Raw genomic sequence first — 23,675 nt, forward strand, 5'->3', positions numbered from 1 at the left:
CTGAGTATCTGTCGGCCGTTTGGTTTTAAGTGGATACTGTCTCTTTAAATTTTGAGGAGATCTATGCACATGTGTAGTAGAACCCTCCGAGGGTGGAGCTGGAGTATCCACTAGCTCAGGCACCCCTATAATTACCAGAATGGAGGTACGCAGGCAGCAAGGGAGCAACGAAAAGATACCAAAAAGAGGAAGAATCCTAAAGAGTTGTATTGACAACAGTGGCAACAACAATGAGTTCAAACGTAACAACAATTGTGAAGATGGCACAGGACTGGGTGGTGTTTCATTCTGTTGTGTATAGGATCACTATGAATTGGACCTGATTCAATGACAACTACCAACAACAACTCTCTAGAAAGTAATTCTTTATCCCATCCCTGGTAACCATCAAAGAACATTTCTTTTTATATGTTAATTCTTAATTTTTTATAATAGTGGAACCATACAATATCTGTTTTTGTTATAATGTCTTCCAGATATATCCATATTATAAGATGTGGAATTTTGCAGACTTCTTATTATTCTTTAGAGTTACGTAGTATTCCATTGTATGAATATACCATTGTTTATCCACTGATGAGCACTTAGGTTGTTTCTATTGTGACTAGAACTGCAATGTATAGAGGTATGCATATGTCTACTGACATCAATGCTATTACAGCTTTTAGATAAATATTGGGATTGCTGGGTCATAAGGTTATTTATATTTCTAACTTTTTGAGGATGTGTCACATTGTTTTTCACAGTGGTTTCATTTCACAGTCCCTGCAGTGTATAAGAGTTCCAGTCTTGCCAGCATTTATTGTTTTCTGTTTTTAAGTCATTGCTATTTTTACAGGGGTGACATGGTATTTTGTTGTAGTTTTAATTTATATACCACTAATTGGAGTCCTAAGGAGCTCTGGTAGCATTTGTTGTTGTTAGGTGCCATGGAGTTGGTACTGACCCATAGCTACCTTATATGCACAGCAGAATAAAACACTGCCCGATCCTGGGCCAACTTCACTACTGTTGCCTTGCTTGAGTCCATCTATGCTGTCACTTGGCCAATCCATCTCATTGGGGGTCTTCCTCTTTTTCTCTGACCCTCCACCTTACCACATGATATCCTTCTCTAGCGACTGGTCCCTCCTGACAATATGTCCAAGGAGCACTCTGGCTGCACTTCTTCCAAAATGGATCTATTGGTTCTTTTGGCAGCCCATGGCACTTTCAATATTCTCCTCCAACATCATAACTCAAAAGCATTAATTCTTCTATGGTCTTTCTTATACACTGTCCAACTTTCGCATGCATATGAGGTGATTGAAAATACCATGGTTTCGGTCAGGCACACCTTAGTCCTCAAGCTGACATCTTTGCTCTTCAACACTTTAAAAAGGTCTTGTGCAACAGATTTGCCTAATGCAGTACGTCATTTGATTTCTTAACTGATGCTTCCATGAGTTTTGATAGTTGATCCAAGAAGAATGAAGTCACTGACAACTTCAATCTTTTCTCCGTTGATAAGAATGTTGTTTATTGGTCCAGTGGTGAGGATATTTGTTTTCTTTACATTGAGTTGTACTCCATTCCGAAGGCTGTGCTCTTTGTTCTTCATCATAGGATTGTCACCATTGTGGCCTTTCAGAAGCAGATCTTCAGGTCTTTCTTCTGAAGTGCCTCTGGGTATGTTCCAACCATGGCCTTTTAGCCAATTGTCTTGTGCTGAGTTTGCATCTTTCACCGACAGCCACTCAAGAGTTGTTTTTGTTGTTGTTAAGTGCTGTCATATTGGTTCCAACTCATCGTGACCCTGTATAGGGTTACCAAGGAACAACTGGTGAGCTTGAACCACTGACTTTGTGATTCCAAACAATCTTGCAGTCTAGTGCTTATCCTACAGTGCCACACCAGGACTCCACTCAAGAGTTAGTGGAGATGAATAGAAGGGTCAGCCCAGGCCTTGTGTCAATTACCTCTTAATTTTTATGGGAAATGGATGAACTGCCTCATGATTTTCTTAAATTTATGGGTCTGCTGATTAATGAAAAGTCTTGTGCAATACCTTCTGGCATGTATCATTTCCCTACAGGTCTAGCAGTTCATTTCAATAAAATGTCCAGAATTGTGTCATAAATGCTCAAATTTTGGATGAAAAGTTTTCAAAAAGCGCTGCGTTGTCCTTCACATTTGGGCTTGAGGAAACTGTTGTACCCTGTCTAGGAGGCAAAGAGAGTGTTGAGACCCAGAACGCAGGTTAGAAAGGGTACCAATGGTCCAGTGAATTAAATTCATGTGCACGTGCATTTCCAAGTGTGCAAGAGACTCATGGTGCTTCATCTGTCTGTGTCCCTGAGTTAACAGAACAGTTTTGACACTTTAACCTGTGCCTTATTCCCTCCCTTCCCCACCCATCTACTCCTCTTTTTGGGAGTCCCTACTCCCAAAACAGCAGGGCTATCTAATGCTCACAGCCTTGGGGGGAAGCATGTGGTAGGGTAGAAACAAACAGCCTGGCACTTTATGCTGACGTGTGCATTTCAAAGGGCCAGAAGTTTCCTTAGGGAGAATAGGTGGCTTCCCTGTACCTGTCCTCACCCCCAAGTCTAGACAAGGTGTCCCTGGAGTTAGACCAAGTGCTGAGTAAGTGATGATAAGCTAGAGAAAAAGTCCCTGTATCCTACTTCCAGGAGCTGGATGCAGAGTGAGACCAGGTTGGGGGACCTTAGCAGACATTACAGAGATTTCCATGCTCCAGTGTGGAGCTACAAGACCAGGAATGCTCCTCCAGCATCTGAATTATAGCGTTGGCAAAGAATATCGACTATACCATGGACTGCCAAGGAATAAACAAATCTGTTTTGAAAGAAGCACAGCAAGAATGCTCTTTAGAAGCAAGGATGGCTCACTTTGGGTATGTTATCAAAAGGGACTTGTACCTGGAGAAGGGCATTCTGCCTGATGAAATACAGGGTCAGCAAAAGAGAGAAGTACCTTCAATGATCTGATGCAACATAGTCACTGTAACAATGGATTCGATCCTCACTGCTCTTGTGAGAATGGCAAGGAATGAGCAACGTTGAGTTCTGTCATACACAGAGTCGCTGTGAGTTTTGGAACCGACGTGACAGCACCTAACAACAACAAGTATATCTGAACTAATTGTTGTTATTAGCTTCTGTTGAGCTGGCACCTGACTCATGACAACCCCATGCAAGGTAGAATGAAATGCTTCCCAGTCCTGCACCATCCTCATGATTGGTTGTGAATCAAATCATTGTGACCCCTACTGTGTTCATTGGTTGATATATTTTTTTAAAGTAAATCACCAGACCTTTCTTCCTACTCCATCTTACTCTGGAAGTGTTGCTAAAATCTGTTGAACATCATAGCAATATACAAGCTTCCACTGACAGGTGGGTAGTAACTGTATATGAGATACATTAGCTAGAAATCAAATCCAGGTCTACCACACAGTAGACAAGAATTCTGTCATTGTATCACCAATGTTCCCCTGTTTAGTGGAGCAGTTCCTACTAATTCTCCAGGGTTCAGGTTCAATGCTACCTTTGGCATGAACACTTTCTCCATGTGATTTCCCAATCCTAGGCTGCATATGTCATTCTATCCACTGTGTACTCATAGAACTTATTCAGCCTTTATTATTGCACTTAACACACACTATTTGTCTTTTCTACAACATTATAGGTTCAAGTGCAGGATTATGGTTCTCTTTGGAAAGACTCCAATAGTCAATGCCCACAAGTTGCTATGTAAATGTTGTTTTATCCACGTGTGGACAAAGTATTGCTTGTTCACTCTTGCAGCCTTCCTCTTCATCATGGTATGTTGTGAAGCCTAAAATAACCTTGAATTCCTGTTTAGAAGGACAAAAGGTGGAAGAATTTCACTCCAAATAGTGTCTAGTCTAACTGAATGGGACATATCAGATAGTGGAAGACCAAAGAAAATATTTATTGGTGGTTTATTGGGCCATTTGTAAAAAAGATTCAATTGAATCAAAGCTGCTATGTAAGGGATGTTTGTTGTTGTTGTTGTTAAATTCCATCAAGTTGATTCAGACTCATAGCAACCCTGTAGAGGGGTTCCGAGGAGTGGCTGGTGGGTTTGAACCGCTGTCCTCACAGTTCAAACTGACTTTGCAGTCCAGCACATCAACCCACTGTGTCACACCAGGTCTCCAAACCAGCTGTAATCAAGCCTGCCACGTGTGAACATAGAGATTTGTAAAACATCCTTTGAAGGTATTTTCATTCCTGTTGTGAAATAAATCATCTTTAGATCAACGCCTGTTCCCTATTTAGTACGTGACACATCACACCTTAGGGAGACAGTTGTCACCGTGTCCTGTGGATCTTCTTTCCTCAAATCACTCTAATTTGATTGCGTTTCTTCATCACCAGTACCACTGCCTAGGCTCCAGCCACTTTCCTCCCTCTGGTAGCCTATTATAATTCTCAGATCAACTTCAGGCTTCAGCTTAGCACTTCCTTTTGAACTTTTTGTAATCTTCAAGACGGGACTCTGTGACATGGTTATTATATGTCCCTACATACTGAAGACCGTAGAATAATTGATGCATTTAAGTTATGGTGTTGGAGGAGAATATTGAAAGTACCATGGGCTTCCAAGAGAACCAATAGATCCATTTTGGAAGAAGTGCAGCCAGAGTGCTCGTTGGAGGCCAAGATGGCCAGACTTCATCTCATACTTCGGACATATTGTCAGAAGGGACCAGTTGCTGGAGAAGGATATCATGTTTGGTAAGGTGGAGGGTCAGAGAAAAAGAGGAAGACCCCCAACGAGATGGATTGGCAAAGTGGCAGCATAGATGGACTCAAGTGTGGCAACAATTGTGAGGTTGGCCCAAGATCGGGCAGTGTTTCGTTCTGCTGTGCATAGGTCACTATGAGTCAGTGCCAGCTTGATGGCACCTAACAGCAACAATAACACATACTGTAACTGCCCTTAAAAGTTCTCTGGTTGCAGTACAAATAAATAACCAAACATCTGTAAGTTCACCCACTTTGTACATGTACAATTCAATGGCATTGTTTATACCCATTATGCTGTGCAACCATCCCCATCACCCATTTTCACATTATTCCACCACTGTGCACAGAAACTCAGTCCTGCCCCATAGGCAATGATTCCTTCTCTCCCCTTCCTCACATCCCTATTTGCTTTCTGAAACTTTGCTTTATGAAAGCAAAGAGGAATTGAAGCATTTACGCATGAAGATCAAAGACTACAGCCTTTAGTATGGATTACACCTTAACATATAGAACCCCCAAATCCTCACAACTTGACCAGGAGACAATATCATGATAAACAGAGGAAAGATTGAAGTAGTCGAGGATTTCATTTTTCTTATAAAGGATCCACAGTCAACGTCCATGGAAACAGCCTTCAAGAAACCAAATGTAATGCTTGTAAATCTCTTTAATGTGTTAAAGAACAAAAATGTCACTTTGAGGACAAGGTGCACCTGACCCAAGTCAGAGTATTTTCAGTTGCCTCATATGCACGTGAAACCTGGACAATGAGTAAGGAAGACCAAGGAAGAATTGATGTTTTGAATTATGGTGTTGGTAAAGAATGTTGAAAGTGCCATGGACTGCCAGAAGAACAAACCTACCTGTCTTGGAAGATGACAAGCCTTTATCTCAAGTCCTTTGGACATGTTGTCAGGAGGGATGAGTCCCTGGAGAAGGACATCAGGCTGGGTAAAGGCGAGGGTCAGCAAAAAGGAGGAAGACCCTCAAGGAGATGAATTAATACAATGGCACTGAATTAACAATGTCTTAAACATAAAAATGCAAGGATGGCACAGACCCAGGCAGTGTTCTATCCTGTTGTACACAGGATCACTGTGAGTTCGGAACCAACTTGAGAACACCTAACAGCAACACCACCACAACCCTGTTGTTGTTAGTTGCTGTCAAGGCCATTCTGACTCATGGTGACCCGAGGTAGAACTGCTCCATAGGGTTTCCAAGGTTGTAACTGATGGGAATCGGATCATCAAGCCTGTTTTTAGAGTCACCTCTGGGTGGATGCAAATCACCAATATTTTGGCTACCAGTAGTCCAGGGACATAGCCACAGAGGACTAGAGTGGAGAGTGAAGCATCCAACTGATAACAAAGTGAGGGGAGATGCACAAGAACACCCATACTTTCAGATAGTACCCATTTGACCTGGCTTCAATGGCTGGATGATCAGAACTCGACTAGAGGAAGAAAGAAGAAGAAAATAAGAGTAATCTGCTACAATTTGATGAACTTGACCTATACTTGTGGATGTAGTAGCTCAAAAGAGGGAATGAATCTTTATAGCAGGGATCATTCCTAACCCTTGGTTCACAAGGTTGACAGGAGGGACAACTTAGACATTGGCTACCCAAAGTGAGGGGGGCTACAAAGGCAAGAAGTGACTGGCTTACAAGCTTTCAATAGGGAACTTAGTTCCAGAGGGTACAGGGAAAGATAGAATCTCCACTGAGTGATTTCCAACCTGTCTGGATGGGGCTGGTGAAAGGAGATTGGGCTACAACTCTTGTGGTTCAATAGTGAATAATCACTATCAGGACTGATTGTGAATTTGCAAATATAAAGGTAGACGTTTTATAACAAAAGGAGGAGAGGACCCTGGGACCATCAAGGGAGAAGAGCGGAGTGAAGGACCCTATCCAGAGAAGCAGTGACACTGGAGATGGAAGCAGAGACGATGACATGGAGAGATGGAGTGGCTAGGGTCTCTGGACTCAGTGAGAGAGAGGGTCTGTGTGCTGACGGCTGGGGGGCAGGCTTGCAGGGTGAACACTTTGGTTGTTTGAATGGGCATATGTTTCTGAGTGCTTCGGTGTACACCCAAAACTAAAAAACAGAGGGAATGGAAGCAAATGCTGTTGAATGATGATGCATGGAGAGGATTGTAATCATTGCAATAAAATGAAATACGATAGGATGAATGTAAAGCTGATGTTCTCCCATGTAAACTATCACTCAATCCATAATAGAAACTTTTAAAACAACAACAATCAAACAAAAGAAAAATAGGTATGAGAATATTTTGAAAGCATACCTTCTTTAAATTTTATCTATTAACTAGAGAAGGCATACTGATATTTTGATATGAAAAACCAGACTATTTAGCAAACTGAATTTAATTGAATTAAGAAGTAGGCCTTTTATTTCTATCTTTACTTTTGAATTTTCAATACTGTTTAAAATTTACCTACTATATACAAGGGAGCTTTAAAAATTTGTGCAAAAATTGTCTTCTCTTTTTTTTTTTTTTTAAGTTTTTATTGTGAATTGAATGATAGTTTACATGGAAGAACATCAATTTTACACTTGTTTCATTGCAATGATTACAATCCCCTCCGTTCATCATCATTCAACAGTATTTGCTTCTATTCCCTCTGCTTTTTTTTGCTTGTGGTGGGGTATACACAAAAACACAGGAATATATAATCATTTAAACAACCAAAGGGCACATTCTGAAAGCCTGCCTCCTGACCACCAGCACATAGCCTTTCTCTTTCCATGAGTCTAGAGTCCTCAGCTGCTCTGTCTCTCCATGTCATCATCTCTGCCTCCATCCCTGGTGTCACTGCTTCTCTGGATAGGATTCCACTCATGTTCTTCTCCTTTGATGGTATTAAGGTCCTCTGTTCCTGGACTGTAAGATAAACTACTTTCTGCTTTTTGTTATAAAACTTTGATCTTTTACAATTGTGACAGTTGCAATTAGTCATGATAGCAATTATTCACTATTGAATCATTGGAATCTTATCCCTGTCTCCTTTCACCAGACATATCTAGATAAAATGAAAACTATTCAGTAGGGATTCTCCCTTCCCCTGCACACTCTGAAATTAAACTCCCTCTTGAAAATATGTGACAGTCACTTTGTGTCTTTATAGCCCCCCCACCCCCATTTTAGGTAGTAAGTGTCTAAGTTTCCAGTCCCTATAAACCCTGTATACGGAGGGGATAGGATTGATACTTGATGACTCCTTCCCTCTCAGTTGGTATTTTGAGCTACTACATCCATAAGTATAGGTCAAGCTCATCAAATTGTCTCAATTTACACTTGTTTCCTTTATCAAAAATTGTTTATCTTCCTCTAGTTGAGTTCTGATCATTAAGTCATCAAAGCTAGGTTGACTGGGTACAATCTACAAGTTTGGGTGTTCTTGTGCATCTCCTCTCACTTCATATCCACTGGATGTTTTACTCTCAGCTCTTGCCCTCCATGGCTGTGTCCTTGTCCTTGGGCTAGGAGTCCCCAGGTTGCACCACACTTCAGACCAACCATCCCTTCCTCTTCTCTCTCTCATCTGCGTATCAACGGGAGTCTAATAGAACATGGTAGAACTCAGACCATTTTTTCATTGCTGCCATTCCCCCTCTTGCACTTACCAGTAGACCAACATGGTTGCCAGCAAGCTTACATGCCTGTTCATGTGTTCCCTTTGAGTTTCAGTCTTGGAGGGGGTTTGCTTGCTTGTCCTGATGGCTTCTTGGTAAACAATTTGCTTGTTCTTGTAATAGCCAATCAGACTGCTATTTTTGTTTTTTATTTTTCCTGCTGGTCTTTCTTTAAGAAGTACTTTCTGTTCCTTTAGCTTTTCCAGACAGGTCTTGCTTGTCCTTTCAAGTGGGAGTGTCCCACCTCAGAAGATTCTGGATGGAGCTCAGGATTCCACCTAAGGTCCTATACACTACAAAGGCTCTACAAGAAGCCTACACTGGGGAAGTTCTAGAACCCCATTTAGGTATTGCAATCAGTTATAGGCTGAAGACAAGCTTACAAGCTTTCTGTAATCATGTTTCTCAACATTTCTTCCTATCCCACTTATGTGTGTATTTTACAATAGTAGGCAAGGGAAACCAATATTCATATTTCTTGCCTTTTAATTCCATTTTTTCTGTGAGCATTTTGAAGTTCCCCTTGTACTGAGCGTTGAGTCCTGGGACTAGGTGTTTTCATGGACTTTCTCTTTCTTATAGTTTGTCATCAACTGATTTTATATAGTGATAAGATCTGTTAGCAATCGTGCTCTAAAAGTGGATTTTCTTATTAAAATAATTTATAATAATTTATTAAATTGAATAATCTCACTAGGCATTTGAGCTACTATTAGAAAATTTTTCTTTCTCTGAGAAGACTAAACCAGGTGCTGCAAATGGTTGTCACCCTAATAAATGATCTATCCATGCACCCACCCACCCATCCATCCATCTATAACTTCAACAATTGCAAAAAGAATCCCTCAAACGTTATATTTTTTAAAGAAATCAGTTAAAGGTCATATTTAAAACCACATTTAAAGTCATTACAAGTCTTTTCATCCATGGGAGTGATTACCAGCAATTTGATTTTGCTTTCAAATCTAACAGAAGGAATTTTTATGAAATCCTGAGAGAAGATGAAGCAATTTCTTGGGATTAAAAGTTTGTTTGAAGAAAAAGACCTCATGAAAAATAGAACTGGAACAAAACTGGATTTTTTTTTTTAATGGTATTTTCATGCAAGAAAGTGAAAATCCAATCCTGGTTATCCTTTTGGATCATTTTAACTACAGGTGAAGCCTGCTAAACTCTTGTATCCACCAGGAAAGAACCATCTAAAATCCTGTGCAATCAGGCTGTCCCAACTCTGCATGTCTGGCAGCAGCATCAAAGGCAGAAATCTTGGGAGAAGAGTGTGGATCTCCTGGAAGCTGAGATGTTGAGTGGAGATGTCTGTGTCAGCTATTGTGAGGTACTGAGAAGTTGCAGATGGATGGAGACACTAGTCCCGCTCTTCCTTCATCAAATCGTGTAAAAAAATGGGAACAAGATGTTGCTGTCTTCTGATGTGAGTGAAATGTGCCTGTCACATAATCCAGGCACTGAGTGAGTGCTTAAACATTTGTTCACCAGGATGAATAAGGGGAGGAAGGAGTTGATGTAGCACAAGCAAAGAAAAAGAAGAAATAAGAGAGGTCCAGGTGCTGAGACACTTGCATGTGGAGGGGACTGGGAGAAGACCAGATAAGATGTTAAGTTGGTGCTGCTGACTCTTAGGTGCCAAGAGAGCTTGACAGTCAAAATATCATTTCCCATGTTGATAATACTAGAAGACCACAAGGAAGCTGGATTTGGGGCCATTCAAGTTCACTTTCTTCTTTTTAATAACCATTATTTGATTGAACAAATCATCAGTGTACTTGAATGCTAACCAAAATATTGGAGGTTCAAGTCTACCCAGAAGCACCTCAGAATAAAGGCCTGATACTTTTCTTCCAAAAAATCAGCCCTTGAAAACCTTGTGGAGCATAATTCTACTTGGACATTTAATGGAATCAAATGGTGGCAACTGGTGGTGCATTGATTGAAGCCAGAGCATACAGGGTGTGATCCCTAGAGATGCTGGGAACAGCAGAACTCACTACTTTGGTGAGAGAAGAAAGCATTTTCCTGGGAGTTGGTCAGCACTCTTAGCCTTTTTCTATCTGTAAGGGAGGATAAGACAGAGATGTGAAGACTTTTAGAGACTCTACAAAGCAAGATACGGGTTTCATCTGGTATAATACTCGGAAATCCAATGGTGTTTACATAAATGACATGAATAGTACATACCTCAGTTGATCCAGAGAGTTCGGTCATCTTAACAAGTGGTGTTCATTGGCCCATGATAATTGTGCATGCCCCATTGTATATGGGCTTAATAATGGAGTAGGCATGTGTTGTGGCTAATTCTGGGTCTGCCTGTGGAAAGTCACCCTTGAGCTGGGCTGAGATGGAGAAGTGCACTGAAGTGTACTTCCTTAAGGTTCCTGTAAGTTCTTCTGCGGCGGGTTCCCCAGTATTGCTAACCACAGCCACTTCTGGTTGGGAAGGTTGGGGAGGATCCAGAACTTGGGCAAAGATACTGAATGGAACCTCTGCATTGGATTTCCCTTTGTCTGAAGAGCACAAATTATTAGGAAGAGAGAAACATTCAACTTCCCGTGATTCTTTAGTGTTATTTCTTTTGTCCTTTTCCTTTCCTCCAAAAACCATGTAGGGAATCAGAATGCTAAGTAGGATATACCACCACCCATCCAACAGTTTGTCATACTGTGATGGTTTGCACCTTGTTATGATGTTGGGAACTATGCTACCGATATTTCAAATACCAGCAGGATTACCATGGGTGGACAAGTTTCAGTGGAGCTTCCAGACTAAGACTGATGAGGATAAAGTTCTTGGGATCTAATTCCAAATATTCCAATGAAAACCCTATGAATCAGCCCCCTGGATTGGAAGGAACTCAAGATACATAGGGTCTGCTGCAATCAATTTAGTGAAGCTAACACAGGACTGGGCAACATTTTCTGTTGTATACGGGCTCACCATGAGGCAGAGTCTACTTGATGGCAACTCACATCAACAGTAATGTCCACATGCCTGCAAAGAAGACCAGTTAGTATGGCTACTACTCAAATGTACACACTAACCACTAAAGTCAGTGATGATGATGTTGAAAAATTCTACCAACTTTTCAGTCTGAAATTGTCATCAAGATGCATCGATAATTACTGGAGATTGGAATGCAAAAGTTGGAAACAAAGAGGAAGGATCTGTAGTTGGAAAATACAGCTTTGGTGATAGAAATGATACTGGAGATTGCATGGTAGAATTTTGCAAGACCCATGATTTATTCATTGCAAACACCTTTTTAAAACAACGTGAAAGATGGTTCACCAGATGGAATACGGTGTAGTGAATTGCTTCATATGGCTCTTCTACCCATAGTCTTTGTAATTCCCACCAAACCAGTTTTTTTCCCTGATAGGGCTGGGTCAGAGTGTGTTGGAGAAGATGATGATAGGATGAGATGATTTAGTTGTGAATGATTATTAACAGAGCTAATTGTGATGTGACTGTAAAAACTTGGAAATCTCATGAGGGGTTGGTCAATTTTGCCATAATGCTGGGTTTAAAATGAACCATCTCAGAAGGAGAAAGGGGGATCTCACTACAAGCAAGGAAGAAGAGCCAGGCATTGAGCATGTCCGCTGGACCCCAAGATCCATTCAACCTCCTCCACCCAGAAGACTGTGACACCAGAGGAGTGGAGAGCAGCAGCAGAAAGAGCGGTGGGTTTTTGCAGTACAGTGAATTATTTAATATGTCTCTTCTAGCCCTGTCTCCCACCAAACAACTTGTTTCCTCATAGGTCTGGGTACAAAGTAGGTGGGAGATGGTATGATAGGATGATATGATTAAACTGTGGATGTTAACGGAGTTCACGGTAATTGTGAAGACTTGGAACTCTAATATGGGTTTAAAATGAGCCATCTCAGAATCAGGGGGTGGGATCTCACTACCATCAAATAAAAAGAGCCAGGCATATAGTGTGTCCTTTGGACCCTGCGCCTTGAACATCCTAGATCAAGGGACAGAAAGCTGTTACACTGGAGGAGTAGCAAAGGAGCAGTAGCACTAGAATCAAGACCCCGAGCAGGAGACAGAGCGGTGGACTTCCCATCCCACAGTCCAAGTAAAGCTGCATGACTTTGGGCAGGAGGCTTGCTTAGAGGATGGGCTGCCTCCTGGCATTTAAGTTGGGGACTTAGGTTTGTTGACCAATGGAGCTGGAGCACAGTGCCTTCAGGATGAGGCTTATGGCAGAGTGGTGTGTCCTGTGGGCATTTATCAGCAGCTGACTGAAACAAGTGTGTCCTGAGCATTTTCTAATCCTATATTGCAGCATGTTAAGTTGCTTAATAAACCCCATAACTGTGAGTGTGTTGTCTGAGTTCTGTGTAGCCATTGCAATTCAATGAACACAGAAGTAGAACGAGCTGTTAGAGGGATGGTTGTTGACACATCATTATTTCCCTGCAGCTTCCCAGCTCATGAAACAGGTAAAACAAGTGCCTTTGGACAGGAGGCCATTCATTTGTGAAGTTGGGGGCTTCCAGGCACTTAATTGGGGGAACTAGGTTTGCTGATCCATGGGGCTAGAGTCCCTTTGAGCTGAGGCTTATATTGCATTTGGGGTGTCCTGTGGGCCTTTATCAGCACCCATAAACACACTATGTAAGATTGCAGGACAGAGGTTAGGACAAGGGCCCAAGGGCCAGAGAGAAGGCATCCCGCAGCCATGACTGAGAATAGACTATCCTGACTGGACAACTGTTTGTGCCCTGAGCATTTCTGATCCTCAGTCATAACCTACTAATGTCCTGAACAAACCCCACAATCTTGAACATCACCTGAGTTCTGTGTGGCCCTTGCAATGAATTCTCAAACCAGCAGAATAAGGAGGGCCATGGGAGGAATGATTGGTGTGAGAATTGGTGAAAAGGTTGGAAGGTGGAGGCATGTCTTCTCTCAGCCTCATAGGAATTGGCCTTGGGTGGATTTTGAGTTTGTCTCCTTCCTCGTGCAGTTAGAGGAGGTCAGAAGCTGTCTCCGAGACATTTTTTTTCAGAGAAATATTAGAGAAGAGAAAAGGGGTGAGTCCACATGACTTAGGATGTGCACAGGGATGAATTTGTTTGGGCAAGTCTCACTCACCCTCTCACTTAATGCATCTCCTGAAGGCTTTGCCCCTTCTGTGGCTGCTGCTCTAAGTATGGGTCTTACACTCAACATCTTCTCTAGGTTTCAGGTGCAATGATGTGTTTCCAGTCTCTGACACTCAGTCAAGTCCCAAAGTACTTGAGATCCTGGCAGTGCTATTGCCATAGCCAATCAAAGGAAATAGAAAAAGGATAAATTAATAGATGGAAACCAGTGGCAAACAGACATCCCTAAAGACAATGATCTCCATGGTGGTGGGTGGATTTGGACTCATGTCACATCACCCAAATATTCTCCTCCCACCAGCCTTAAAGGTGATTTACAAATAAGACCTTTCTAATTATCAGAGAAAGAACCCTGGAGAGCTAGCTTCTATGACAGACAATAATAATTGTTGTTGTTGTTAAGTGCCATTGAGTTAGTTCCAACCCATAGCGACCCAGCTTAGAATTTCCAAGGAGCAACTGGTAAGCTTGACCTGCTGACCTTGTGGTTCAAACCAACCTTGCAGTCCAGTGCATTAACCCACAGCACCACACCAGGATTCTGGCAATAATACTTTTTGTTGTTATGTGCCGTGGAGTCAGTTCTGACTCATAGCGACCCTGTACAGGGTTTCCGAGGCTGTAAATCTTTACGGGAGCAGAAAGCCTCGTCTTTCTCCCGCAGAATAGCTGGTAGTTTTGAACTGCTGACCTTGCGGTTCACAGCCTGATTTGTTACCACTACGCTACCAGAGATGGGTTTAATAGCATGGGCTTTGGAGTCAGGCCAACCTGAGTTGGAATCCAGATCTACTATTTACTAGCTTCATGAACATGGACAAGTTGGTCACTTGAGTCTCAGTATCTTTAACCTTAAAATGGGCATAATACCTACCAATAGCAAAATGGAAAAATGAATTATGGAGTGTTCACATAGTGGAATATTTTATACAAGGAGAATACCAACCAATCTCACAAGCACACTATTGAAGGAAGGAAACTTGACTTGAAAGAGTACATATCATGTTATGTCATGTATCTGAAATTCGAAACGTGGACAAACTAATCTATGTCATTAGAGGTTGGGAGAGTGGTTACCATTGAGGGCATGTGACTGGAGAGAAGCATGGGTGGGCTAGTGGTATTCTGATTCGTGGTCTGGGTTGTGTTTACCTGGGTGTCTTCAGTTTGTAAGAATTCACTGAGTTCCACACTCTAATGCATATTTTCTCTATGTTGTTGTCTTTTGTTAAGTGCTGTTGAGTCTGTTCCAACTCATAGTGACCCTGTATAGGGTTTCTGAGGAGCAGCTAGTGGGTTTGAACTGCTGACCTTGTTAAACACCCCCACCTAAACCAAACCAATTGCCTTGAGTTGATTTTGACTCATGGCAACCTCATGTGCTATAGAGCAGAACACTGCCCCACTGGGTTTTCTTGACTGTAATCTTTATGAAAGCTGACTGCCAGGTCTTTCTTCCGTGGTACATCTGGGGAGGTTCAAACTGCCAGCCTGTAAGTTAGTAGCTGATTACAAGCTATTGAAAAAACAAACCAAAACAGAAGCTCACTGTGCGTCCTCTGGAGTGTACAAAAATAAACTTGATAGAAAAGAGGCCTGTTTCTGCTCTTCTTAACTGGTTTGTGCCTCCTCTGGTTTCCTCCATAGATAAAAGAGCAGTTTAATCTATTGACAGATAAAGTACTTTCCAAGTACTAAATCCATTTGAAGCTGTTGCTCTTCATAGTTGATTTTCTCTAATACAGACGTTTTGGGCATAATGTATCCCCAGAATGTCCTGTCAGGTCTCTAAAGAAGACAAACAGCAACCAGGTCTTCAAAACGGGTCCTCTCCCTAAACCAGCTGACATAAGCTCAATTGAGCTTCACCCCACATAAAGATTTTAATAAACAAACCTCGCTGGTCAGCATATTACCCTGGCATATTTAAACACATTACATGCTTTAGACTGCTCCTCACAGTTCTGCAGCTTTTGCACAAAACAAGTTCTGGGTTAGCAGAACATAATGAATAGGGAAAAAGATTCTTCCTTGCGTGCTATGATGCAGCCGCGGTTGGAGGGCAGTTAACAGCAGCGCTGCCAGTGGTACCTGAGGTTTGAATCTGAGTGCCCGGGACTACAGTTTCTGCAGCTGCGTCAGCAGCAAAAGGACACGTGTGAATCTTGTTCCTGACCTACTGGATCCAGCGTACGTGTGCCTCTACCTCTGACTCCTCTTTTTCCGTTACATTTTGAATCGGATCCTCATCTGCTTCTCTGGGTTTTTTTGCGCATTCACCACATCTACGGAGTCCTGATGTGACGCTGTGGGTTAATGCGCCAGACTGCAAAGCCGTTTGAACTGCAGTATCAGCCGTTGAAGCTCACCAGCTGCTCCTCGGAAACCCTATACAGGGTTGCTATGGGTCGGAACCGACTTGATGGCATTAAACAACAACAGCAACACCACATCTACATACCCTTCATCTGTCAGTTTGTGGTGGCTTACATGTTGCTATGTATGATGCTGGAAGCTATGCACCAGTATTTCAAATACCAGCAGGCTCATGCATGGTGTACAGGTTTCAGCTGAGCTTCCAGAAGAAGGGAGAGTAGAAAGAAAGGCCTGGCAGTCTACATCAGCAAATTAGCCAGTAACATCTTATAGATGACAGCAGAACATTGTCTGACTCTTAACAGACATCTGCAGGAGGGACCGATTTTTGAAGGAGGACATTGTGTTTAATGAAGTCAATGAGGGCAAACCTCAGTGTGATGAAGGATTCAGACCTGCCAACCATTGTGAGGAGGATGTTGAGCAATAGGTCCCCAGGAGTTGGAGCTGCCTCAGTGGTAGCTAACAACAACAATTAAGACTCTACTTCTGACCAAGTGAGACTCCCTGGACTCCAGCCTTGGTTCTGCCACTTAGGATTGATCTCAGTGGCTTCAAACACAACCTTAGCTAATTTTCCTTAGCCTCAGGAATCTCAGCTGTAAAATGTGACTCATAGTAGTAGACATAACCTTATATGGTTACTTCCTGGATTAAATGGACTAGTGTAAGCTCTTAGGGACTCTTGGTGTGGTGTTTTAGGATCAGCCCTGGACTTCGAACTACAAGATCAGAAGTTCAAACTCACCATCTACTCCTTGGAAACCCTAGAAAGGGTCTCTATGAGTTTGAACAGACTTGACAGCACTTAAAAACAACAACAAGGCTCTTAAAACAGTACGTGGCTAGGTTCTGAGTAAGTGCTCAGTAACGATCAGTGTTGTTCTGTCCCTTTCCAGTCCTACCTAGGGTTGGGGACAATCTATGATCGAAAGAAAAGTTATTTAGTTGGATTTTAAAATAGGAAGATCATTGTGAAATTAAGGGCAGTGTTTGGGAACTAGTGACTTTCTCAAATTTGGTGGCACTATTGGCATTCTGAGTGGAAGAATTCTTTGTTGTGGGGACAGCTCTGTAGGATGTTTCACAGCATCCTTGACTCTGAGACTCACTAGATGCCACTCGCCAGTTGTGACAATCAAAAATGTCTTTAGACATTGCTGAATGTCTCCTTTCAGAACAACACGACGCTGGTTGAATATGTTCGAGTCCATCATTGTAGCTTTGCACCAGTCCACCTTGGGCTAGACCAAGACTCCAGTTGTAGTTCCACAGAAGGAAGGTATAATAGGTGAGTTATGGAAAGAGCGGGTGGAGAGAGCTAACCTAAGACAGGTACTTTCCTTATCTTACTTACCATGTTGTTAAGTGCCATCGAGTTGGTTCAGACTCATAGCGAACCTGTCTAGGGTTTCTGAGAAGTGACTGGTGGGCTCAAACTGACCTTGCAGTCCAGTGCATTATCCTGCAGCAGCACACCAAGACTCCTTACCACAGAGCTGAAGAAACAGATAGGAGTGAGTACAAGGTCAGACTCAAGCCCTGGTATGGTTAGTTGCCAATGAATCATCTCCTGCTAATGGCATCCTTTCATAAACACAACAAAATATTGCCTGATCTTGCAGCATCTTCATGCTTGTTGGTCCATTTGAGTCAAATGTTTTGGCTACCATATCAACCCATCTCATAGAAGGCTTCCTTGTTTTCACTGACTCTCTATTTCATCAAACTTGATGCCCTTTTCCTTCCATTGGTCTTTCTGATGACAAGTCCAAAGTGAGTGAGTTGAACTATCTCCATCCTATGTTTTAGGGAGCATTCTCCTAAGACTGATGTGTTCTTTCTTCTGGTAGTCCATAGGATAGTTGTTATTCTTCCTCAATACCACCGTTTAAATCCATCAATTCTCTCTTCCTTTTTCGTTGTACAGCTTTCACATGTGTGAATTGATTGAAAAGACCACGGCTTGGGTCAGGTTCACCTTAGTCTTCAAAGTGACATCTTTGCTTTTTAAGACTTTAAAGAGGTCTTTTGTACCAAATACGTCATTTGAGTGCTGCTTTCATTGACTTCAGAACCCTTCTCAACCTCTACCACTGGTCTACAGACAATTTACTTCTTTTATAATTTAACGCCGTCCTGAAAGCTTTCCTCTCTCATTAATGTGTGAAAGGTGAACAGTATAAGAGGAAAGGATTCCGTTTCCAAAAGTCTAGGTGAAATTATAAAGTCTCTAATTATACCTGTGCTTCTAGAGACACTCTGTGAAGATATATCTGTAATGTTTCATAAAAGAGCCTTCATTATGTTATTTCGATTTACCAACTTAAATCCAGTGAGTGTCTAACTACTTTGGGGGTGCCCAATTTCCAGCTCAGTCTTGATTCCTGAGAATTACATTTCAGTGCTTTCATTTTTCCATTTCCTCACTTATTTTTATAAAACCATGGGGACGAAAAGACAATACAATTTTCAAATAACTGCGGAAACATTGCTGTATAGATAAAAATGGCAACACTGTAGAAACAGAACCATTGTCCAACAGTGCCTCCTTGCAATAGCTCAAAATGTTCATTTTTCATTTGATTTATAAATACCTGAATTTGGCAAACTGCTTGAGCACCCTGAAAAGCATTATGCTGAGTTAAATAAGTCAGTCACAACATGGCAACTATTGTGTGATCTCACTTATATGAAATATCTAAAACAGGCAAGTATGTTGTTAAGTGCCGTTGAGTCAGTTCCGACTCATATTGATCCTGTATAGGGCTTCTGAGGAGTGGCTGGTGAGTTTGAACCAGAGACATTATGGTTCAGACTGACCTATGGTCCAGTACTTAACCTACAGCTCCACACCAGGACTCCTGGCGGGTATATAGAGACCAAGGTTTATTAGTGATTACCAGCTGCAGGTGGGAGGAGTGAAAAGGGGACAGAAATTGGTTAGGGGACCCTGAGCTTTTGTTAGAGGTGATGGGAATTTTTGGGTGTGGATAAGGGTGATGGTTGAACAACATGACAAACAATTAATGTCACTGAAATTGAATTACTCATGTGAAGAATTTTGAAATGTCAATTGTTTTATTGCATAAAAAATGTGAAAAAAAAAAAAAGAAAAAGGGAAAATGTGTGATTACACATCGGGCTGCTAACCTCAACTGTTCCATGGGAGAAAGATGAGGTGTTCTGCTCCTGTAAAGATTTACAGCCTCAGAAACCCTGTGCAGGGTCGCTGTGAGTTGAAACCGACTCCTTGGCACACAACAACAACACAGGTGTAGAAGACTGGTGTGGCGCTGTGGGCTAATGCGACAGACTGCGAAGCCATTTGAACTGCAAGGTCGACAGTTCAAGCTCACCAGCTGCTCTTTGGAAACCCTATACAGGGTAGTTATGTGTCAGAATCGACTCGATAGCGCCTCACAACAACAACACAGGTGTAAGAAATTGGGCTAACCATCCCTCTCAAGCACTCTCTACTCAGCTGGATTCCGTAATTCATTGCAGTGGCCACACAGAACTCAGACACTGTTCTCCCAGTTAGGGCATTTATTAGGGAAGCTAACAGGTTACAGTTCAGGGTCAGAAGTGCTCAGGATACAGGACTTTGGTTAGGACAGTTTCTCTGCCATGTCCACAGGCAGGCCTCTTTCTGACCCTTGGCCCCTTGTCCAGTTCGCTATCCTGCTCAGGCAGTGTGACAAAACTCTTTTAGAGCTGCTGATAAATGTCAAAAAGGAACTCCATCCTGCTACACAACCTCAGTCTGACAGCTCTCAGGTCAGCAAACCTAGCTCCCCGTAGTCCACAAGTGAGCCGCCTCCTGCCCAGACACGCATCTGTACTTGCTCCGTTGGCCAGGAAGTCCAGCACTCTGACTCATGCTTTGGCTTTTTCTACTCTGCCACTTCTCGCGTGTCACAATTTCCTGTCCCTGGGTCAAGGAGGTTCAGTGTGCAGGAACCTCAGGGTCCAAAGATTTCGCTTTTCTTCTTCGATGCTAGTGAGACCCTTCCTTCTGCTTCTGTGATGGCTTATAGTATACCCATGTTAGAGTCCCATGTTTTCACAATTAACCCTGGTAACAATCACGCACAGTGGAGCTATCATCCCATCAACTTCTTCTCACACTTTCTCTTACCTGTCAGGGAAATAGGTTGTTTGGTGGGAGTTTTGAAGTCTATGGATAGAAGAACCTTATAGAGTAATTCACTGCCCTGCAATAGGACATACAGAAATCTTCAATTTCTAGAAATGGAAAGTTATTAGTTCTCAAAGTGAGATATGTATCTTCTTGATTAGATTAGAATCACTTTACAGGGGCAGAGAGGGCTTATTATTATTACTATTTTTAATTGCACAAAATTCTTTACTATGGCATGGATTTTGGGCGATAGTACCTAAGTTTCTTAGTGAGGCTGTAAGACAAGTACAAGTGGGTGGGGCTTTAATAAGCAGAGCTTTATTTTCTTACAGTTTAGGAGGTTAGGAGGCCAATTTCCAGGGCACCAGCTGTAGGGCAAGATCTTTTTCTGTGTTGGCTCTGGGGGAAGGGCCTTGTTGTTTCAGCTTTAAGTCCTCCATTTCTCCGTAATTCTCATGTGGCGTGGTACCTATCTTCCCCATCTCTGCTTGCTTACTTCTATGCCTGACCTACTCCTGTTCTCTCTCTTTTTTTAAAAAAATAAAAATAAATTTAATTAAAACCTGTAGAGTCTGAGCAGGAAGACAGTACAAAGAATATAAATAGTGTGAACATCACTATATTCAGCTCAGCTTGACTGATGCTAGAAGACAAAGCTAGCTGTTCAATGGGCACCTACTAGCAAGAAACTTTAAAAGCTTCTGTTGTATACAGACAACACTCTAATTTGATTAGGAAAAAGTTAACTTATTGATGTTGATCACAGATACTGGCATCGTTACAACCCTCTTAAAAGCGTTTGGCATATCAAGGGACAAGACCATGAGCAGAATGTGGGTCCCTATCCAGAGAAGCAGTGACACCAGAGATGGAGGCAGAGATGAGGACATGGAGAGAGGGAGCAGCTGAGGACTCTAGACTCATGGAAAGAGAAAGGCTGTGTGCTGGCAGCCAGGAAGCAGACTTGAGAATGTGTCCTGTGGTTGTTTAAATGATTATATATTCCTGAGTGTTTTCATGTACATCCCAACAAAAATAAATAAATAAAAACAGGGAATAGAAGCAAATACTGTTGAATGATGATGCACAGAGGAGATTGAAATCATTGCAATGAAATGATGAGTATGAAAACAATGTTCTCCCATGTAAACTATCACTCAATTCACAATAAAAACTTAAAAAAAAAAGTGATTGGCATAAAATACACATTATACTGATATGACCTCATGAACATAACAAAGAAAGCCCTGTTCACAAATAGGATCAGATCCACAGTTATAGGGGTTAGATTTATAACACTTATTTTGAAGAGACACAATTCAATCCATAACATCATGCATACAACCAACACTTATTAGATTCTAATTTAATGAATCATTGGTGGGATAAAGTCAATACAAAGCTTAGGGATTCCTTATAGTTTAGATCTGAAAGCACTAGTTAAGGAATGTTGATGTCTTATATATCATGGTCTTTTACAAAATGTCAATTTTTATTCCTTGGTTTTATGTCTTGCTGCTTTTTAAATTGGTAAAATAGAGGTGATAACATATTACCAATTCAAAAGTTTTAATCTGTAGTTAGCCACATTCATCATGTTGTGACAAGGGGAACTTACTGCTTACAGAACACTGAGTTTCTGTTAAAGGTGATGGAAAAATCTAGAAGCAGATCTGCTTCTAGATTTTTCCATCACCTTTAACAGTGTTCTGTAAGCAGTAAGTTCCCCTTGTCACCCTCTTTTCTCTCCTTAGGTCTCTATATATTTGCTTATCCTGGGTCATTCATGTTAGTGGGATCATACAATGTTTGTCCTTTTGTGACTGATTTCACTCACCTTAATGTTTTTAAATTCCTAGTAGCTAGAATGTTATGGGGCCATCTTGGTTCACAGTCCATCCTGAATCCAGTTCATCATAACCATTCTAGGCTGTGTCTGTGTGTGTTGGGAAAACATGTGAGTCATTCTTTCTGTTGGGACTCAAGCCTGTAAATGTGGGATTCAGAGAAAGGCGATTCATTTGTAGAAGACAGACAACCACAGACATGTCTAAAGTAAGTGAAAGGAAGTCTTGCCATCTTAGCTTCTAAGGGTCATTCTGGCTGTACTTCATCCAAGACCCATTTGTTTGTTTCTCTAACTGTCCATTCAATATTCTTCACCAATACCATAATTCAAATTCATAGATTCTTCTTCAAAACACCACATTAGTAGGTTTTAGGTTGGAGTCCTGGTATAGCACTGCAGGATAATGCGCTAGACTGGAAGGCCAATTGGAGTCACATGGTCAGTGGTCCAAACCTACCAGTCACTCCTAGGAAACCCTATAAAGTATCACTGTGGGTTAAAACCAACTTGACGGCACCTAACAACAACAAGAAGTGTGTTCTCAGGAGTCCCTGAGTAGTGAAAACTGTTAAATGCTTGAGTGCTAACCAAAAGGTTGGAGGGTCCCACCCAGACATACCTCATAAAAAAGGCCTGGTAATTCCCTCTGAAAAACCAACCATGGAAAACTCTATGGAGAGCAGTTCTGCTCTGAAACACATGATGGGTCACTATGAGTATGAATCAATGACAACTGTGGGGGTTTTTTTGTTGTTTTTAAGATGTTCATTGACATACTGATTAATTTGATAGGGATGATCTATTAAAAAATGAAAGAAATCTGTGGGGAAATTTGACAATAGTATGGTTCGACCTTCTCAATCATGAGAAGCCTTCTGGTGAGCAATCTAATGCTTTAACTATTGTACCACCAAGGCTCACACTCATTTGTTGCTGTTGTTAAGTACCATCGAGTCAGTTCTAACTCATAACAGCCCTATACACAATGCAATGAAACGCTGCCTGGCCCTGCACAATCATTGTTACACTTGAGTCCACTGCTGCTGCCACTGTGCCAGTCCATCTCACTGGGGGTCTTCCTCTTTTTTGCTGGCCCTCCACTTAACCAAGCATGATGTCCTTCCCTAGGGACTGGTCTCTCCTGATAACACATCTGAAGTATAGGAAGTATACCAACCTGGCGTCTAAGGAGCACTCTAGCTGCACTTCTTCCAACACAGATTTGTTTGTTCTTCTGGCAGTCCATGGTACTTTCAATATTCTCCTCCAACACCATAACTCAAAAGCATCAATTGTTCTACAGTCTTCCTTAATAACTGTCCAACTTTTTCATGCATATGAGGTTGCTTAAAATACCATGGCTTGAGTCAGACATACCTTAGTCCTCAAACTGACATCTTTTCTCTTGAACACTTTAAAGAGGTCTTGCGCAGCAGATTGGCCTAATGCAATACATTGTTTGATTTCTTGACTGCTGCTTCCTTGAGGGTTGATAGTTGACCCGGGCAAAATGAAGTCTTTGACAACTTTAATCTTCTCCATTCATCGTGATGCTATTTATTGGTCCAGTTATGAGGATTTTTGTTGTCTTTATTACATTGAGGAGCAATCCATACTGAAGGCTGTGTTCTTCAATCTTCATTAGTGAGTACTTGTAGTCCTGTTCACTTTCAGCAAGCAAGGTTGTATCATCGGCACATCTTAAGCTGTTAATAAGTCTTCCTCCAATTC

This window comes from Chrysochloris asiatica, unplaced genomic scaffold (assembly GCF_000296735.1).
Source record: "Chrysochloris asiatica unplaced genomic scaffold, ChrAsi1.0 scaffold00060, whole genome shotgun sequence".
NCBI classification, from domain to species: Eukaryota; Metazoa; Chordata; class Mammalia; order Afrosoricida; family Chrysochloridae; genus Chrysochloris; species Chrysochloris asiatica.